Source organism: Crocodylus porosus, unplaced genomic scaffold, assembly GCF_001723895.1.
Source record: "Crocodylus porosus isolate Cpor-Errol unplaced genomic scaffold, CroPor_comp1, whole genome shotgun sequence".
Classification (NCBI taxonomy): domain Eukaryota; kingdom Metazoa; phylum Chordata; order Crocodylia; family Crocodylidae; genus Crocodylus; species Crocodylus porosus.
Genome location: NW_017728949.1, coordinates 57,663,850 through 57,684,783, shown reverse-complemented (window position 1 = coordinate 57,684,783; position 20,934 = coordinate 57,663,850). Strand labels below are relative to the sequence as shown.

Genomic DNA, 20,934 nt, shown 5'->3' with positions numbered 1-20,934 from the left:
CGCGGCCTGTCAGGGAGCCAGGGAGGCCAGGGCGCTGTCAGGAGGGAATTGGGTCAAGTGCGGTTGCCCTGCCTGTCACAATCTGGGCTAATCTCTGCCCAGGACAGGAGACGACGCCCCGCGCCGGGCCTGCCAGGAGCCGCCGTGCCAGCGCCGCCAGCCCGTCGCCCTGTGGAGGCTGCGGGGTCTGGGAAGCGCCGCGGGCCGTGCCCGCTCATCCCGGCGTCTCCCTCGCTTTCCGTTATCCGGAAAGCTTTACTCCTACTCCCCCTCTGAACTGTCAGCAGCATCGGGGCCGTCTTTGGTACCTGCCACGGCTTCAAAAGACAGCCGTCAGGCCCAGCCAGGGTCTGGGACCCGTGCTGACACGAGGTACGTCTACCTGAGCCTTACGGAGAACGGGTTTGGAAGGTGTCGGAAACAGCGATGAATCGAGCGCCAACTCGGCCTGCCAGCGCAGCGGAGTTTGCGTAGCGTTGGTCTTTGGATAAAGCAGGAGAAGCAAAATCAGTGATATTATCTGTTCGTACACATGCAGTAATAATGCTTCCTTACCTGTGAATACACGCTCACAAATTCAGCCACACCAGTACTATAAGCTCCTTTGCACTTCACATTGCAAATACGAGCGCCGATGCTGTAGTCCAGGGCCTGCGTCCAAATGAACAGTCGGGGACTTCTTTTCAGGCTCAGCCTGGCTCGGGCTCTGTTAACACAGTAGCTACTCATTTGAAATAGAGCGAATGATTTTTTGTTTTTTTTAACTACAGACTTGGTGAAGTTTCCGTACTTTTCTGCATCTGGGTACCTCGCTTGCAAACCTGTTAAAGAGACGGCCTTCCGGTGTTACCTGGAAAAGATATAAGGAAAGGTGGTCTTGCAGTTCTAGTCAAGGGGTGGGGGATTTTTTTTTTTTTTACTTGGGAAAATGGAAAGTTGTCATTTGTCCAAACCCAAGTGTGGCATAGGAGTCAGCTGTTTTTCACTAAAAAGGATCCTGAGGTCCAGGATAGTTTCAGGACCCTTCCCAGGGCCAGGACAGTTCCTTGGGACATGGGACCCCCCTGTGTTCACTCTCCGAATCAGCTGGAGCAGCAGTGTGCACCCGGTGTCCCACAGCCAGGATGCCTTCCTTGCCCTCCTTGGCCCCCTGTGGTCACACAGGAAAAGTTTCACAAAAACATCAACGCTTCTCATGACACGAATTTCGTGTTTCTCAGCCAAGGCAGGGGTTACAACGGAGATGCACAAGACCAGAGTTCAGGGATTTTCTGAGCAAGTCCTTTTAAATGTCCGTGTGCCTCAATTCCCCACTTGTAAATAGGGTTGATAAAGCTTCCCTTTTACTGCCTTGATTCTTCAGATTGTGAACTCAGGTCTGGAGTATTGCTCCGTCTGTAAAAACTCCTGCCACTGAACTCCGATCAAGCCCAGGAGGAGGCTCTGGGTGCAATTGTAATACCAACATTATTTTAAAATATAAGGGACACCTACGTAGGTAAGAAGATATATTGCTTTCAAACATGAGGTCCCTTCCAGCCCTTAATTTTTCTTTCTGTGATTCTGCTTCTTGCTGTATATATACCAGGATGCAAAGGGAAACACTTAATTCTTCAGGTCAAAATCACATTGCAGTCCCAGTTACCTTGCTCATTTCCGATTTAATGTAATCAAAATCTGGTTGCGTTTACAGCTTACAAATCGGATGCAAATCATCCACATCACTGGAATCACACCAGTGTGAAAGGAGTGAGAGATCAAAATCAGATGCGGTGTTGCCTCTCCAACCCTTGCAGTTCTTGAATGGAAAACCTAGAACACAAAAAAAGAAATAATGCTAAAAATCCAATCATCTGACACATCCTGTAAGCTAATAAGAGCACATGAATGAAGCAGGCTTAGTCCTTCACAGTAATTAATTTGACAGCGGGAGCTAAGGTGAGAACAACAGACCCAGCAGTATTGGCTGGTGCAGAGAGGCCACTGTCAAATGTAATATATATAAATATTTTTTAACAGGGCCCATTTCACACTTGCAAGAGTTGAAGGTTGCAAATACAGTCCCTCCCCCACCAAAAACTCATTGTCCTGGTGGGAAAGAAATGCAAAGCAGGAAAAAAAAAATATCTCTCCGATGGAGATAACATTTAAAAGGTAACTCAAAGGCAAAACAGGTAAAGATTTTTCTGAAAGGTGTGATTTTGGTTTTTTTTTTAAACCAGCAGTCTCTCAGCATCACTCAGTAAAACATTTCCTTTTGGTCAGGTCGGATGCATATTTTTAATGCTGGGAAGGCCTGTGTTATCTGGGAATTGCCTGTCATACATAATCAGTATTATCATGGAAAGTATGAAGAGCAAGAGGGAATCTTGAATGCTGGCACCAAAACAATCACCGTGCTCTGACTTACTTTCCAGATAAGGAAGTAATTGAATCTTGGCTGTTCACAGATACACCGTTAAAGAAAACCCTGCAGGGGAGGCAATCGGGGTTTAGAAAGAGAAGTGCCATCAGACTCCTACACCCACTCCAAGAGCGCAGCCGACCGATCGATTCATAAAGTTCTGTTCTTTTAAATTCTCGGTTTTCAGCACTCTCCCTTGGGCATAAACCTGTTGCGCGCGCACACGGAAGCAGAACGATCAGCAGGACGGTTTCTTCACACTTTTCGCCCCCCTCTCTCCCTGCTATTTGTTCTGAACTAATCTGAGCAAGGCTAAATTTTCACACACTCCCTCTCAAGCTAGCTTGCATTCATCTCCTTCAGGGTCATGCTTTCCCAGACGTTAAATGCAGAGTGAAATGCAGAAAAAAAAAAAACCCGAAAAGGGAAAAAGGATGGGATTTCTGCTGGATGGGTACATTTATATCTAAGAACACCAATTGTGAGAGGGCAAAGCATGTTGTTGTAACACCAGACACTTTCTCCCCAGAGATCAAGATTCACAACCGGAATATAATTTCCTGTGAGTGCTGTTAATGCTGTATTGGGCTGAATCCAACCCGTAGTAGGATGGGCCGGATCCTCAACTGGTGTTGGTCAGCATAACTGCCACATCTGTGGCATCACGTCGCTTCCCCCCTATTTTCATAACCTACATATTAGTTTATGGGCATTTTTCTGAGGTTGTGGGAAACTTAAAAATAAAAAATCAGGTTTTTTTTTTTAAAGAGGTCAATTATTAACTGCAGCCCATGACCTCTCTGAGCCAGCAGGAAGCTCAGGGAGCTGTGCAGAAAACACTGCCACAGGCCAGCGACTTTGACATTGCTCTTCAGCAAAAATCACAGTAATTTACCCCCGCCTAAGATCTGCCCCGCGTATTCCCGCAGCACCTCTGAAACTCAGACTCTCAAACCACTGACGATACGAGCCGATTCTGTCCATACCAATTGTACGGATGGCTGACGTGATGCTTTCCAATTTTCACAGGCCTCATCCGCACTCGAGAGGAAAGGGGCGGATGTGGGGACAGTGCAGGCACTGCAACGGGGGGCACAGACAGCAGAGCTTGTGGGGGCAGGTGTTTGGGGCTGTAGGCACTACAGGGGGGCAGGCAGCAGAGATCAGGTAAGGTTCAGGGGTTAGGCTGCTGGATCCTCCCTGCTCCCTTGCCTCCCTTCCCTTGTTTTCCCTGCTGCAGTGCGGGGGGGGGGGGGGGGGGGGGGGGGGGCAATGAATTTAAGACAGCCCCCCCCAATAATTAGATTCTGTGCATGGACAATTATGACAAATGTATACATTTCCCATGGATAGAATTATTGGGGGCCATCTTAAATTCAAGGCGGTCTTGGATTTGGGTGAATACAGTAAATGCAAAGAGGAGGAGAAGGAGTTTCAAAAGCATCTAGGGCAGTGGCTCTCAACCTTTTTAGACTCAAGGTGCCCCTCACTAGACTCGAGGCACCCCTTCAGGTGCCACTCAGAAAATGCCAGCTCTTTGTTTTCCCTCATTTTTTGACTACAGAAAAATAATAGGGCAGTTGCACTCCCCCTCTCCCTCCACCCCTGCTTCGATTCCTGCTCCACCCAAGTTTAAAACCAGCTGCCTGGCAGTGGGAGCAGCATTTCTGGTTGGGCACAAGTAGGGGTGGGGGGGTCAATTGACTTCACGGTTCATTAAAATCTACCTGATCCCTACTAAACCCTTCATACTGCAGAAAGACCACAAGGAGTCTGAATGGTTTTAACACTAGGCTCCTTTTCAAAATCCCTGGTTTAATTTTGTGAATCATCTTTGCACACCTACCAGGGCTAACATTGTGTGGTACCCTTGAAAAGCTCTCAAGGCACCGTGGCTGAGAATCACTGGTCTCAGGGTATGTTGATAAAGCACCCCAAAGAAACATGCCGTGCAACAGGTCTCAGCACAGCCCGGTGTTGTGCAACATCAAAGTACCCTTAATCCCACTGCAAATCTAATCCTAAATAGCCTGGAAGCCTCCTGAGCTGTCAAAGGTTCTCTTATTACCTCTTTGTCAGATTGACTCCAATTTACCCCAAGAAGCTCTTCACTGGGACACAGCAGTTCACAGAGGTTTCCTGAGGTCCCTTAGACATTGAACGAGATTTGTCCCCTCGGAGCACAGTCAAGAAGCTTAAAAACCAGCTGCAGAAGACAGCCATTAAAGAAAGGAAAGGGAAAGAAGTGGGTGCTTTGAAAAACAGGACAACCTGGAAAACAGGACCAAAGAATACATTAATTCGGAGGGTTAGTGAATTGCAAAAATGTTATTGCTCTGCAGCAAGTACTCCCTGGTCAGGCCAGAATTCCAGGTCCTTGTTGTTGACTTCTGGATCCTGCACAGTCATCGCTTAGCAGGATGCCCAGTGACTTACACAGAGGCTTGGATTAAGGAAGTGTAGGGATCTGTCTCTTTAAGACTCAAGTTCGGTCATGCAGAAGCAGTTGTCAAGCACTTCACAAGTGCAGAACAAAGCAGATGTCAAGCACTTTACCTCAGAGTGGTTCCTGAACACCACACACACCGCAGCAGCATTTAGCAGGAGACTAGGCTCAGTGATCTGACCGGATCTCTCAACATCTCGCATTGCTCTCCTCCGGACCATCTCCAGAGAGCTACAATTACCATGTTCAAGTAGCAAGCATTTCAATGTCCTCTCCGTTTTTGTGGATGAGCTAGAAGCACAAGCAATTTTCTATCCACTTGTTTCCTAGCATGGCCTATGTTTTTATTTATTTTATTTTTTTTGCAGGACAAGGTTGCAGTCTACAGTCACGTAACAACTACTGACGCCCCTGTTATCTGGGCTACATACAGACTGTAGCACCAGATCCTAAGAAGTCAGCTGGGCCTGGGTGTAGGGGGTGGAGGGTGACGAGAGATAACATATGAAGCTGTGCAGGCTGTATGATAAAAAATGAGCATTTTAAAGAACATGGCATGCGTATCAATATGGGTTCACAGAAAACGCTTCATAGGGAGCGAGTTGAAGGGAGATTAACTGCATTTCAGAGCTAAATATAAGAGCAAAACACTGCACGTTTTAATTTAAACACTGCTTCCTGAGAGGACACATGAAGACCCAACCAATATATTTCAACTGTATTATGGCTGATGTACGTTACAACCAAGGAAAAACAAAAGGAGGTCAGATTGCTGATCATTAATTGTCCCAGAGGAAAAGGAGGATACCAGGGAGTAGACACAGGATAAAAACTTCTCCTCTGGTTTCCAATCCAGCTCAGAAGGAACTAAGCATCATTACCTGCTCTGCAGTGACCTGAAGGAAATGGGGATAGTGGGTCCAGTCGGGCTCCTGACAGACTGATGTCAAATACTGGCACCTACCCTCCCCAGACAGCACTTAACAGGCCATGAAGAATAAACAGTCCTCTCCTGGATGTAGATGCAGCTCCTGCCAGTGCTCCTCCGACTCCGTGGCCAGATGTGTTCCCCATCCAGGGGGATGCACTGGTGTAGTACTCCCCCTCTCTCCACACCCTTGCTTTGATTCCTGCTCCACCCAAGTTTAAAACCAACTGCCGGGCAGTGGCAGCAGCATTTCTGGTCCGGCAGTAGTGAGGGGGTCAACTGACTTCACAGTTCATTAAAATCTATCTGATCCCTACTAAACCCTTCATACTACAGTGTTAATGACCCTCCCTCCTTTCAGTCTTGCTGTTCCAAAAATCGAACTGGCTTTTCTTCTGCAATTCTGCTATGTGAGCTGCTCCTGGTAATGTAGCTCCTATTTCACAGTCTCGCCGTCTGTTGTTAACTCATTCCAATGAAGTTAAGTTTCTTTTTGCATCAATTGTAAACTGAAAAATACAGCCCTAGGTGCCTAGTATGTTAGTAAAGCTTTTACTTTCTTTTTACCTAAAGAAAAATGAGTAGTGTTATATACGATTCCACCGTTCACCATGTGCACCCCTTTTCAAATCCTAGATCCACACATACCACAGTCCCACACTAAACTTCTAAAGTCTTATTTTTGCCATTCTCTTTGGATCAATTAATACTGAATATAAAACTCAATCTGTAAAATGCTTTGAAACCTATGGATGAAAAGTGCTACGTAGGAGCTAGGTACCCAGGTTGTAGCTGTATTGGTCTAGAGGAAAAGGCAAGAGCTAGGCATTGCTAGTATTTACTCACACAAATTCCCACATCACTTTTCCCTCTCCAGCTCCAGAAGGATTTTTGACAGAGGGTTTTCAGTACCCCAAGGCAGCAGTTCTACCACAATATATTCTATTAGTTATTATTGGAGATGGGTGTATAGAGAGAGAGAGACCCAAGCAGATGTTCTTGGTCAGTATGGGCAAGAATCAGTCATTTTGTGGGTGCAGAGATAAAGGGGCCAGAGCCTCAGCTGCTGTTAAGCAATGTTGGTCAGTCACAGGTAACAAAGACATAGGATCATAGGAAAGTAGGGCTGGAAGGGACCTCACAGGGTCATCCAGTCCAGCCCCCTGATCACGACAGGATTATCCCCAACTAAACCATCCCAGCCAAGTGTCTGTCCAACCTGCTCTTAAAAACTTCCAAGGATGCAGATCCCACCTCTTCTCTAGGTAGCCTATTCCAGTACTTGACCACCCTCATAATCAGAAAGTTCCTCCTATTCTCCAATCTAATTTCCCTGCTGCACCTTGAGGCTGTTGCTCGTAGTCCAGCCCCGCACAGCCACAGAGAAAAGCCCATCTCCATCCTCTCTGTAATCACCCTTGAGGTATTTGAAGATTTATCAAATCCCCCCTTGGTTTTCTCTTCTCCAGACTGAATAACCACAGTTCTTTCAGCCTTTCACATATGTCCTGCCTCCCAGGCCCTTCATCATTTTTGTCCCTCTGCTCTGGACTTTTTCCAAACTGCCCACATTCTTCTTGAAGGTCCAAAACTGGAAACAGTCCTGAACAGAGTGAAAAAATCATTTCCCTTGATTTGCAAATCACACTCCCGCTAATACAACCCAAGATGCAGTTTGCTTTTGCTGGAAAAAAGAGCGCCCTGTTGGCTAATATTCAGCTGATGGTCCGCTGTTTCCCCCAGGTCCTTCTCTGCAGTGCTGCAGCCTAGGAGGGCATTCCCCAATCTGTATTTGTGCATGCAATTATTGTCCCAAAGGCAGGACGTCACACTTGTCCTTGCTGAATCTCATCTGACTGGTTGCAGACCATTCCTCTGGTCTATTCAGGTCATTGGGGACCCTAGCCCCACCCCCCAGAGTATCTGAAACACCAGTTTCACACCATTTAAATCATTTACACTATGCTGAATTTATACCTGGTACATGGTCTTTAGTAGGCACTTGCCTGACACTACTCTGTCACCTTAAAATTTCTAGCAAGTATGTACAAACTACCTTACCCTACATGTTTTCTTCCTCTAGATAAGCTACAAGCAAATTTTCCTACCACCACCCTTCACTGACATTCCAATAGCACTAAATCATGTTAGATGGGTTTATTAATAAAGTGTTTTGTCTTGTCCTGTGTTTATGATTTATACACAAGAACTCTCTGCGCCCCCATCCCCTGGGAAGAATTAAACTAGAATACCTCGTAGGATTAAAAGATGAATTGCAGAGCATATGATTTGGGTGCTAGTATCTGCCATTCATTCCTAAGCACCTGCATAACGCACATGCTACACCCTTGACTGTCCCTTTCACTGAAAAGTTCCTTAAAGATGCATTTCTAGAACTGTAGAAATTTTGCAGTCCTCAAGTGACAACTGGTTCTTCTTGTTCTGTTATTTATCCTGTTATTAGCTACTCAGACTGGACCAGATAATTAATATAGAAATAACCCTAAAAATACAGTCGCTCAGGATAAAAAAGGCCCAAATTACTGGATCTCATTACTGTTCAGATTAGATTATTACTAGAGAATTTTAAAGGGTAACTTGTGGCGTTTAGGACCATCACTATGAAATACTCTGGGACTCCCAAAGAGGGATAAGAAACCACATCAAGGCTGTGGAGCAGCCAACACGTAAGCACCTAATTTTTATCATACATGTGAATGGCACTATTAATATTATGTACATGTTTTAGTAGCTGTAGGATCCAGGCCACCAAAATATATGTCCTGGACTAGTTTGCTTCTGGGTAAGATGAGGGCAACTGCCTTTAAAGGCAAAATACATGGCAGGGAGGGGAAAGAGAAAAAAAAAAAAGAACAAGTTTGACATTTTCTGGCTACTTCAAATGGATTTTGCACTGTTAAAATGCTTCAGGGCTGGACAGTTTTTTAATTTAAACAAATGCAAAATATACTCCTTTGGTTAGTAGCATTATTATATACAAAAGGAGTACAGTAATCAAGCCATGGGAAAATTATGTTTAAATATAACAGGCCATAATATTGAGTTAGGAGAAGGCTGAATAGCCAGCTGGCTCCTAGGCAAGTGGAATTCACCATTATTAGCTAAGCTGCTTGCCCAAAAGACAAATTATTACAAGTGACATTTTTTCAGCTTGGTTTCTCTTTCATTATAATGCAGCACTGTTAGGTCCCCTACAGTGACCTAAAGTATTAATATTTATTCTTAAGAAAAAAAGCAGCACGGCAGCATCCACTTATTGGCAGGAGCAGATCCTATGTTATTATCAGGCAGTGAAGGAAAGGGACCTTTTGGGGATTGCCATTGCAATGCAGTTTTTAACATCATTATATTTCCCTAGGCCTTCCCCGGGAGAAGGGGCGGGCTTTCCTTATGACAATTACCTTTTTGTTTTCACATAGAAAAAAAAAATATCACCCCATGCAGCATAATTTACTTGGACCCTTTCTAATCATAGCCGTGTTTTAACAACAGGAAGACGGGGTGCGCACAAGCAGATAAAGATGACTAAATCACGCTGTGAATGTGGAGTGGGTCCATGGAGTGATATAATCCCCAACTCCCCTCTGTTTTCTGCCTCCATGTGTTAATGCATCACACTTTAATACAGTGATACTTTCAGCCCTAGGTGGAAATTCACACATGACAAAGAGGTGGGGGAGGATTTCCAGATGGTCAGACCTCAGGGAGCGAGGAAGAGGGGGAAAATTGCTGGAGGGAATCGGACCTTGGTCACATCAGTAATTTCCAGCTGAAATGGAACATAAAAACCCCCCACCCCGTACTGGAGCCAGGTGCATTCAGGCTTTTGGACGTTACGCGTGACAAGTCCTCCCCATTTCTGGATGTGAAGGATCCCGTGGATATCTTTGTTTATTTGTAACCGTATGAGGCATAAGCATCATTTTTTGGCCCAACTCCAACATGGGTACTACTGCATCCCACCACCGATCCAATTAGTTACACTATTCCTCCCTTCTCCTCGTTGCCATCCGCTCCTACGGCGTGGTACTTGTGCTGAGTGCTGCACGTCTTCCACCCCAGCAGAGGCCATATTTGGCTGCTGGGTGACTTCAGCATCCGTCATGCGTAGCATTCCCTCTCTCCGACAGCAGGAAAGGGCACTGAGGTGGAGTAAATCCAGGACTGTGGCCAACGTGTCCCAGTAACACCCCCAGTCCGGCCTCTCCCACCATCCCTGTAGGAAGCACAAGGCCAGCAGCTGCTAATGCACAGCTGGGATTTGCTAAGTAGACCTCATTTACCGCAGCTCTGCACAGGGAACTAGGATATAGCCTGTGGTCGAGAGTTCATGGGGGTCTGGTCCTTCAGGATGAGAGGTGCTATGGCTGGGCAAAGAATTAACATTAGATGGTACTTTGTACAGTGACAGCTCCTTCCAGCTGTCACAATTAGAAGAGCTTTAAAAAAAAAATAAGGCAGCTAAGCACAAGGCAAGGAAATACTAGCTCCCCTTACAAAACAGGGAAACTAAGATCAAATGTCACCATAAAGAGACAGGAGAGAGGCCAAAAACACAGCACAGATCACAGACCAAGGTCAAGACCCTTTGGTGCCTCGTTCTCCAATGTCTACAGAAGCCGAGCCATAGACTTGAAGAGCCGTGGGCTTCGAGTCCGAGGCCTGGGCCTCTTTCCTCCAACAACTCCAGCAGCGCCTGGACAGCACTGACAGACCTAGTTACTCCCACTGACATCTGTAGTGAGATTAAAGCAAGCACAAAGTTGGTTCAGGGCAGATTTCCAAAAGGTCCTGTACTTTAATTTACTCACTCCTTTGGTTACATTTCCCATAGAGCTCCTGATAGCACTACAATACAGAGACAAAAAAAAAAAGTGCAAGTGGTGAAGCATGTGTGAAACAGGAGGATATTTTAATCAATACCTTGGATGAAGTGGTGTTCAGAAAGGGATAACCTCAATAACATCCAAGTGCGAGAGAGCTCGCTCACTCCAGCCCAGCCTTGTGACAGCCAAGGTGGTTATAGGATATTGCCACTCCCCACTAATGTCTGTCCAAAGCATCCCCTTGCCCTATTATTTCCAGTATAAGCTGCATTGTAGGCACAGGTCAGGAATGAACTCAGGAAAACAGAAGCCTTTTCTTTCCCTTGTATTCAAATTGAGATTGCATATTTGTATGCATTCAAATTGAGATTGGTAAATCCAGTTGGTTCCAAGCATCTCATGCCATGAATTAAGCCTGATTCTAGCAAAGCCCAAAGGCACCAACCTGTGAAAAAGACTTTGGCACCTTAGTCCACAAGGGTGATAATTAAAACTGCTGAGCAGCTACTGCTTAACCCTAGAGGTGCCTGAAGTGCACAGATGTCTCAGCTTGCAATACAAAATCATCTCAGGTGCGGAGAGCTCTGCTTCTGAGGATGCCCAAAAGCAGCCAAGTCTCAGCAGGACTGAGTACGCTGGCTTTCATCTCAGGCTCAAGTCTAACATCTGAGAATTAGACATTCCTCTACCTCTCTGCAAAAGGGCCTCGACAGGGCAGGCGCTCTCAGAGCATGTTAGCCACCGCCACTTCTTCGTGCAAGTGCTCTGGGGAAGGCAGGCTGCAGTGGGTGATGTTTCCTCTTACATGATGGTACAGTGGTTTGGGGTCCCTGATACCCTGGGTCAGCTGCCTGAATCAATATCCTCCCCACCACTGCAAGGTACTTGAACTCACGTCCCCCAGCAAAGCCATGCTAGGGCTGCATGCTTGCTTTCCCACCTGCTGAAGCTCTGGCAATGCACATCTTCCTGGGATGTTAAAGGGACAGTGACTGTGGTGATTAGAGTGTCCTCCTGAGAGAAGGGAGACCACAGTTCAAACAGCCTTGGAACAGGGGCTGGAACCCAGCTCTCCCCTCTCAAGAGGATGCATTCAAACACCAGCCCATGGAGTAATGCTTTCTAACCCCTCTCAATGAACCCAAGCATATCATGCACAGCTTCAAAAAGAAGGGAGTGAGTACTAACCCAGCATAATCTATACAGCCTAGCAATTAGGGTGCTCCTGTGGGAGAGGAGATGTGGATTTGAATCTCCTGCAAAGAGGTGAGCCCAGCCTAGCCTCCTAGTTTGTACGTGGGCACCAATCACCAGGCTATTGTATAATGAAGCAGCATAAATAGCAGCACTGTCACTGCCACCAGCTGTCCTTTAAGAGATTGCTAAAAGTTTTCAAAGGCTTTAGGAGCCCTCTGAAGGAAGGCATCAAGCTGGGAATTTTAAGAAGAGATCTCTCAACCTCCAAGAAGGGTGAGACTTAAAGAAACCTCCCAATGCAATAGCATTCACTTATAGGCTACCATAAGCTACTCGGTGGGCCAGGCTGTGTCCCCCCGCTCCAGGGTGCCCAGATCTCCAAAGCACTGCATCAAGGGCTTTGGGCCCCCAACCTCAGGGTTGTTGCTTCTGCTGGGAAAAAAAAAAAAAATTAAACTCCATCTAAGTCCTGATACCCACATCCTTTCATGGACCTGAGCCCAAGGCTCTTTCTGACCCCAAAACACTGAAAAAGAACCTGCATTTTGTGCACCATTGGCACAGCAATCACAGACTGGACTCTGGATATGAACACAAATAGCAGTGCAGCAAACAATTTATAGCACCATCAGCACTAATTTGAACCTGCCTACAAGTGTCAAGTATGCCAGCTGTCTCTGAGAAAGCGGGAGTTGAATTGGTGCCATTAAGTAATTGTCTCCTCCACAATAGCAATGGAGAGTTGGGCATAACAAAAACAGCAACTTGCAGGGTTGCATCTAATGGCGCAATTCAGTGGTTGCATGAATCCTTTAATTTCAATTTAGGCATGAGGGCTGGATTTGGCCTTGTACTGGCAAGGAGCCAGGAAAAGGACACAGGTGGAAAGTTATCAAAGGGTGTCAATATGACAAATTTTACAACCTGAACTGAGTGACCCTTAAATGGAAACCAGAGTTAGAGAGGAGCTGACAGGAGGATGGAAAGAGAAACAAATTAAGAGCAAAAAGGGCTGGATAATTTTGACCAGTGATTATTACTTGTTTTAACCACCTCAGATAATGAGCAATCCAATCCCATATTCCAGAGCTTGGGTGGCTTGCAGTGGTCAGGTAGGATGCCTTCCTTATCCATAGCCCTTTATTTAATGGACCAGCTGCAGTATTTTTCACCTTTCATATATATCGAGGTGCAGCCAATTGCAAAACCATAGTCTGTTTTAATGCAGGCGATTCCATTCTGGCTATGAGTTTTTAAACTTTCCTCTCTTATGGGAAAATGGGCAATTGGTTCAACATCTTCCCCTCTCCAGGGTCTGCCACCAGAGAAACGAAAGGCAACATCACTTCAGGATTACTTTGCTTAAGCAGATTAAAGCCAAGGTTTTAAAACAGGGATGAAATTGGATGCTTTGCATGAGGCCCAGTTCTTAATATGAAAGAAGCATTGGTGTCTCATGTTGGACACCCACAATTAGCTCCTCTCTTTGAGAACTCTAGCCAGTTCTCTCCCTCCACTCCCTATTGTTACTAATAGGGCCCAAACACAGCAAGCAAATACAGGAGAGCAAGGACCTAGCCTCAGAGTCCAGGACTAGATAATCTAAAGAGACCATCAGGAAGGGACTGAGTAGTCAACATGTAGCCCCAGCTCACTTTGGTTAGCATTGGTGCATCAGAAAGGTGCTCCAGGAAGAGGCGTGGTGGGAACTGGGTGTGGATGTGGATGTGGTTAGAGCCTTTTACTTTTAGCTTCCTTTAGTGAAGGTTTAGAAAGGGACCGAGGGCCCAACTCTGGTTTTTGGACAGCTTCCACCAAGGTTCTTGCTGAAAGCCTGGCATGGCTTTGCAGAGCAAATACTGTTCCTTGCCTACTATCATTTCCACACACTCAGAGCCCATCTTCCTAATTTAGCACATTTGACTTTACCACATTTTTGTCCTAGATTAAAAACACCCCATTCTCCTGACCACCCTCCCCCCCAGTCAAAATGACAAAGGATGTGTTATAACGTGTTGTTGCAACACCTGCTCCACCCAGAACAACATACTCAGCCTGACTCCAAAAGCTCATGTTAAAAACATGAAGTAAAATTTTTACTCAGCTCTTGTTATGAACAAACCAGAGATAAGGAACAAGGCAAGACATGTCTCAGCAGCAAGTGTGAACTTGACCACGGAGCTGTGGCATTTTCCTTGCCTGGTTAGAGGTGGGTTGGCAATTCAAGGAGCAGGGAGGTAGGCCACAGGTGACAATATTAAGAACATAGAAGCAGCTTGTTAGTAAACACGGTCTAAGCAGTCTTGAAGTGCCGCTACAGCCGGGGAATTCAGCTTTGGACATTGCACCTGCTTTGAGGCATTTGCGGTAGCTAAAGGTTCACTGCCCAGCAAGGTAGTAGCCAAAAGAATCAGGGTCTTTGTGCTTGAGACCTAATCCCCTAGAAAACTATTCCTTCAAAACGTGAAACAAAAATGTCTCTTTCTGAACACGCACATCCACTATCCACATAAATGAGCCTTTGGCCTCTCCACACTATGGGCATATCCAAGGGGCAATGAATGAGAAATAGATGCCCGCTCCACTGTTTGGGAGACCATTACTAGATGCGAGGGAAAGATGGAAAGGAAAGGCTAACTTCTGGGTTGTACACTAACAATTTCTAAACTGCCATCCAGGAATCGACTGGGCAACCCTTTTAGCATCAAGGAGCTACCATGTCCCTACAAAAAGGACCATATGATTTGTTATTATTAGATATAGTCTGAGCATGATTAAAAACAGGAAGGAAGTTTATACCATCCTCCTCATTTTTATGTGCACATAGAAATTTGTCCCTGCATTCATAAGGTACAAGCCACTCTAGCCTTGGGAAACTCTTTGAGAAGATCCTCAAGGAGCACATCTGCGATGGGCCGGCTTCAGGGATGATACTCAAGGGCAACCAAAACGGTTTCATTAGGGGCAGGTCCTGTCAGACCAACTGATTGCCTTTTATGATCAGGTCACAAAGGCAATGGATGTAGATGTCGCCGTGGACGTAGTTTTTCTAGACTTCAGCAAGGCCTTTGACACCATCTCCCACCCCATCCCCATTAAAAAACTAGGCGACTGTGGCATTGATGCCTACACAGTCAGATGGATTGCAGATTGGCTCAAGGGTCGTACTCAGAGGGTGGTGGTGGACGGGTCATATTCGACCTGGGGGGAAGCGTGCAGTGGAGTCCCCCAGGGCTCGGTCCTTGGGCCTGCGCTGTTCAATTTCTTCATCAGCAATTTGGACAACAGGGTGAAATGCAACCTGTTTAAATTCGCTGATGATACCAAAATTTGGGATGAGGTGAGCACGCGAGTAGGGAGGGAAAGATTGCAACAAGACCTGGATAGGCTACAGGATGCGTTTCAATACTGACAAGTGCAGGGTGCTGCACGTGGGCAGTGGTAGCCAGCAGCACACTTATAAGATGGGAAACTCCCTTCTTGAGAGCATGGAGGCAGAAAGGGATCTCCAAGATGAACATGGCCCGACAATGCGAGGTCACGGTTGGCAGGGCTAACCACATCTTGTCGTGCATCCACAGGTGCATCTCGAGTAGAGCCAGGGAGGTGATCCTCCCCCCCAATGCGACGCTGGTCAGGCCGCAGCTGGAGTACTACGTCCAGTTCTGGGCACCACACTTCAGGAGGGATGTGGACAGCATGGAGAGGGTCCAGGGGAGGCCACTCATATGATCCGGGGACAGCAGGGCAGGCCCTATGATGAAAGACTGCAGGACCTGAACCTGTTCAGCTTTCACAAGAGAAGGCTGAGGGGGGACCTGGCGACTGTCTATGAACTCACTAGGGGGGACCAGAAGGGTTTGGGGCAGACACTGTTTCCCCGAGCACCCCCTGGCATGACAAGGACCAATGGACACAAATTATTGGAGAGGAGGTTTAGATTAGACATCCGCAAGAACTACTTCACGGTCAGGGCGGCTAGGAGCTGGAACCAACTTTCAAGGGAAGTGGTGCTGGCTCCTACCCTGGGGGGCTTTAAGAAGAGGCTTGATGCCTACCTGGCCGGACTCATTTGAGTCCAGTCTTTTCTCCCGCCCAGGCAGAGGATCGGACTTGAAGATCTACAAGGTCCCTTCGACCCGACTTCTGTGATTCTATGAATACACACCTTAACATGGATTTGTCAAATAGGCCGCCTTGGACAGCCTAAGCTCTTATGATTAAGGCTTCAAATAAACTACCAGTAAAAGAAGTTTAGAAGGAAGAAGTGTGCCACAAAGTCCAGGGAACACCACCTACTTAGTGAGGAAACCTCACAGCAGGCTCTGAAGGCTTTGATGGTTAATTCCAGGTGAATGGTCTCAGTTACACCGCATCTTCTGCCTCCAGTTCTCTGAAATCACAAACCTCAGGCCCTTGGCTGGCACTTCCTTACTGCTTTTGGCTAGCAAAAAGAGAAGGAAAAAAAAAAGGTGGAGAAGGGGTGGGGAATGAACTTCAAACAAGGTAACTTCACTCACGCTTCTACCCCATTTAAGGTTCAGCAAACAAATCAGTACCTTTACAAACAAAATGCTTATTTGACCCTACAGCATCCTAGCAAACAACACACATCCTTCCTTACTGAAGAGGAAATCAGTCTTTGGCAGACAGCATAAACTTACACTTGCAGTGCAAGTGGATTAAATGCAAATGCTTTATTGCCATAGGGGTCTTACTGCTAAAGTCACTATTCTCATGAAACACTAGATGTTCTGTGGCACGTTAAAATACTTCGGCAGGAATTCAGTCAGCATGCATGTGCAAAAGCAGCTTTTAATTTAGAACAGAGAACTATTAACGAATGAATCATTACACATAGTAACCAGAACAAAAATATATTTTGTTAATGGATCTTTAAGTACCTCAGGCATCAGACTGAAGTGAATACCCACCGTTTTGCTCCTGACTAGAGCACTTCTACCCTGGAGGAAAATCTGAGTTTCAGCCTCCAAGCTTGATGCCTTAAGGCCACAAGATGGAGCCAACTCTTTTCAGGAAGATTTCTGAACCTTATCATGCAACTGTAGAGGGCACTTCAGACACAGGAGAAGAAACACATGCCAAAATGTAGCAGTCCTTTGCAATATGCACCACAATAGAAGCAGGAAGGGAAGAGCAAAGTATCTGATCAATTGATCTCCCACTATTAAGTGACATGGAGATTTGCAAAAGCTTTGCTTGCCAGCCTTAGCCTTAAAAGGGAGGACTTAGTCCTAAGAGGGAGATGTGGAGGTTTCTGCCTTATGCATAGATTACGTCTGCAAAGCGATTCAAACCCAGTCCAATTATCTGGCTCTTCCTCCTCCATCCCCTCCGGGTGTTTGCCACGCCTACCTGCTAGATCTCTTCCAGCTTAGATTGCAGGTTTTGCACCATGTTGGCACAACACCGAGAGCAGGAAGGCCTTTATTTCAGCTGACCCAGTGGATGCACAAGTAATTGCACATCTTCCTCTCTCACATTCAACTTCTATCACATTCATGATGCCACTTCAAGTTTTCTTCAAGAAATTAACCTGTTCAGTTCATTAGAAGAGATAGCATTACGTTCCATTAGAAGAAATAGCATTATGCTCCAATGGGACAATCCAGTTCGTCCCCCATTACCACCCTGCACCCAAACAAGAGGCTGGGTGTGCCCCAGTGGTGCCATGAGATCCTCTGAGAGGTGCTGGGAGGTGTGAGAAGGTAAGCCAAGTGCGAGAAAAACAGGGAAACACAAGCACAGGCTCAGTCCCTGCCTGACCACCCCCATACCCCAACCCAGCCCCCCTGCAAAGACAAACACTATAATAAATTAAGTTTTTTAAATGGGGTGCTGCTCAATTCACACGTAATGGAGGGATGCCCAAAGTCTAAAAAGGTGGAGAAGCTCTGCTCCAGAGATTCATAGGGGCCAGAACAACACCTGTTAAAGGGAATTGCTGCTCTTTGGAGCTATGGAGGCATCCAAGGCTCAAGTGCGACCTCAACCTCTCACCCATCCTCCTGGCATCTGCCATCCAGGCTAGGGACAGACATTACACAAACTGGTTTAAGTAATCAGAAACTGGTTTAGACCTATAACAGAAAATAAGTTAAGTGCACATAAGCCAGTTTCAAAATGGCTGAAACCAGTTTGAGATGAGCCTGGTTGAATGTAGCTTCAGACTTGACTGATTTGGGTCAGACCAGTTTATGCAATCCGTCTCAGGCTCTGGTGTCACCTGCTGGGAGGCTCCCCTCCCCGCAGACTCGCCTGCATTCAGGTTCTCCTTCCCTGCATTTAAGGCACAAAAACAAAGCTTGCATCAGCAGCTGTAGCTCCCTAAATGGAGTTCTTCATAGGGCCCCAAGCACCACGACTGCCAGGTTTCAGCCCTTTGGACCAGGCTGTCTCTATAAAAGACCATTTCTTTTTGGCCTGTTCAGCCTGGTATCACAGTACTGTGGGCTAAGAAGAGACCTCCCCATCCCACTGCAATCCTTTGCCTATAGAGCCTCCCAGACACCCACCCCACCCTTCAGAGGAGATTGGAAAAAAAACCCCAAGCTGAACTCCCTCCAGCACTATACCTATATTCCTGACCACCCTTGGTGAACTTTTACTATCAGGCCCCCCTTCACCAGAGATGATGATAGTGATAGTACCAATACCATCTGGGGGGCCCCTTTCTGTCCAGGCATGCCTGTGTCCAGCCCCAGCTCCCTCCACTCTCCTTTCCCCTTCCAGTCTGAAAACAGGGACAGGCTGGGAGGTCAGACAGGTACAAGAGATGCTACATTTTGGAAGTCTTTATCTGATGCCTCATGCAACGAGAGGTCAGATTTTCACATGATCAGCCATTTTTTAAGCTGTCTGCAGCTGCGTGCATATGGTTGGTCACAACTAAACTGCTTTCTGTGGCTAGATCAGGTGAAAATTGTCACTTCTGTCCACACCCCTAGTGTTCAGGTAGTTTGCTTGAACAGTAGCTGCCTTTTGGGGGTGAGGGAGTGTGAAGCAATGCGGAAAAAGGCCTGGACTAAGCACTGTAGCTTAGAGATCTACTAAGCCAAGTACAGCATGGCCACTTCCCCAAATAAAAGCAGTCCAACTAGGACAAACAGAGAAATCTGGGTTGAACTAAACATTAGAACTGTTTTGGTGAATGAGTAAGTCTTGTGCAGTACTTTAGAAAGGCGATCGATCAAAACACCTACAGCATACCAAGCATGATACCCATTTCTCTTTTATTAGCAATAGTAACACAAATCAGTTGTATTAGCACGGTGATGAGCACATAATGCTTCTAACACAATTATTGGCCATTTAAAAGGGGAAAAAAAATGGAATTTGTGCAACATTTGAGAGATGAAAACTTTGAGACAAGGTAAAGGAGACTTAACATGGTACAGCACAACAGTTTGAAGAGGCATTTTTCTCCCCTTTAAATCCTGTACCTTGTATCACTTCTAGTACAGTTCCTTGGGTTAAAGAGATGAAATCTTTTCACAACAGGAAAAACTCCTGCCATTCCAGCAAGGCCAGCATATTAGAAATTGCCATTTGCCTAAGTCCAGTAGGAACACGTATAGCGACTGCTACAATTAAAAACCTTCCTCTTCAGCTTTGAGCCAACTAAATTGCCATTCAGGAAATCAAAGACTTGGGTATTTTTTACAGTTATATTTGTTCCCCTTATTACCAAGGTTTAATTCATTTGGTCCTTCCCACAAATTAAAATGCTTTCCGCCTGATGTTGTATACAGAGATTTGGCATGGCAAAGAATTACTCCCCCACCTCCTTTATCGGTAATATGCCAAACTCATCTTTATAGTTTTGATAGTCAGGTACATTAAGCAAATTCACTCCTCAAATACATAAACAGGTTGTTTTAGTCTAATGAAATTTTCAACTTGGCCGCCTCATTGTATTGAAGCTTAATGGCCATACATTAAAGACATACATGCGTTTCTTGCCCTGGAAAAAACAGTGCTAAATAAATTTATCCAGCACTTGTGCAGATGGTAGACTAACTGGATGTTAATCCATGTCAAAGCACATATGGCACAGGTGACAGAGGTGGCTTCTCTCCATGTTCAACTCTACTTCTGCCAGTAATCCAGGTGGCAGATACCTTCTAAAAAGAAGACGGCTGAGGAATTTAACAAACATGAAGACTATTATTGAAGTAAATTAGCCAGAAGTTCTAGTCCTAGAGATCATACAGCCCAGAATGGAGAACCAGTCAGAATACGCACTCACCTCCTGAACTGGATGACCAGCAGACACAAGGAGTCCTGTATCCCCATGCCCCTGTCATCAAGACCTACTTTGCTGTATTGCAGGGCCAGGCAATTATTTTGGGCAGAGGGCCAGTTACCAAGTTTTGCAAATTGTTGAGGGCTGCATTTCCCTCTCTGGCACAGGGAAGCAAGAATAGCCCCATGGTCCCAGGCCAGAAGCCTCTGCTAAGCAGGGGTTTCTGGTTGAGGGGCAAGGGCTGGGCAGGCCGTGCTACTGCGTGTTGCTATCAGTTTCCTCTGGGCCCTACTACCCCTGGCTCCTGTCATCTTTGACAGACAGCTAGGAGCAAATAAATATTAATTTTCTAAATTTTTTTTAGGGGCCCTGCGGGCCGGACAGAATGGCCTGGTGGGCCAGATCTGTTCCCAGCCCCACCCCCCCAACCCTACTGTATTGGGATTCTTGACATTTACATCTCAGGGTTGAAGTCTTGAAGGTGTAAAGTGCAACTATTTCACAAACATGCCTGCACTCCCAAAGCCAAGGTAATGGATCAGCAAGTTTAAAATGTAAAGGCTAGTTCAATCTTTTCTTTGTTCTACAAATTCCAAGCTTATAAAATTTTGGCCTCCAGAACCTGCTGGTGTACATGCAATAACCCTCCAATTACCTTAATTCATAATGCGCAGGAAGAGGTACTTGCTCGCTGATTTCAAACACATCCTCTTTGCTTTTCACACTTAAGATACTCATAGGTTACATGCATCATCTTAATTAAGATGATGTGAAGGGAATTTCACAGAAGCAGCCACATTTTTCCTCCAACTTTTATTAAAGCTGCAGTCCTAACCACCTCTCAAA

General features: G+C 46.0%; 1 long non-coding RNA gene across 1 annotated transcript; it reads right to left on the bottom strand.

Moving 5' to 3' along the window:
- Window positions 1–234: 234 nt before the first annotated feature.
- On the bottom strand, window positions 235–17,280 carry LOC109322569. Its single transcript, XR_002104407.1, has 3 exons — window positions 17,199–17,280; window positions 1,646–1,812; window positions 235–850 (listed from the first exon to the last, which is right to left on the bottom strand). It is a non-coding gene; the product is annotated as an uncharacterized LOC109322569 (long non-coding RNA).
- Window positions 17,281–20,934: the final 3,654 nt, after the last annotated feature.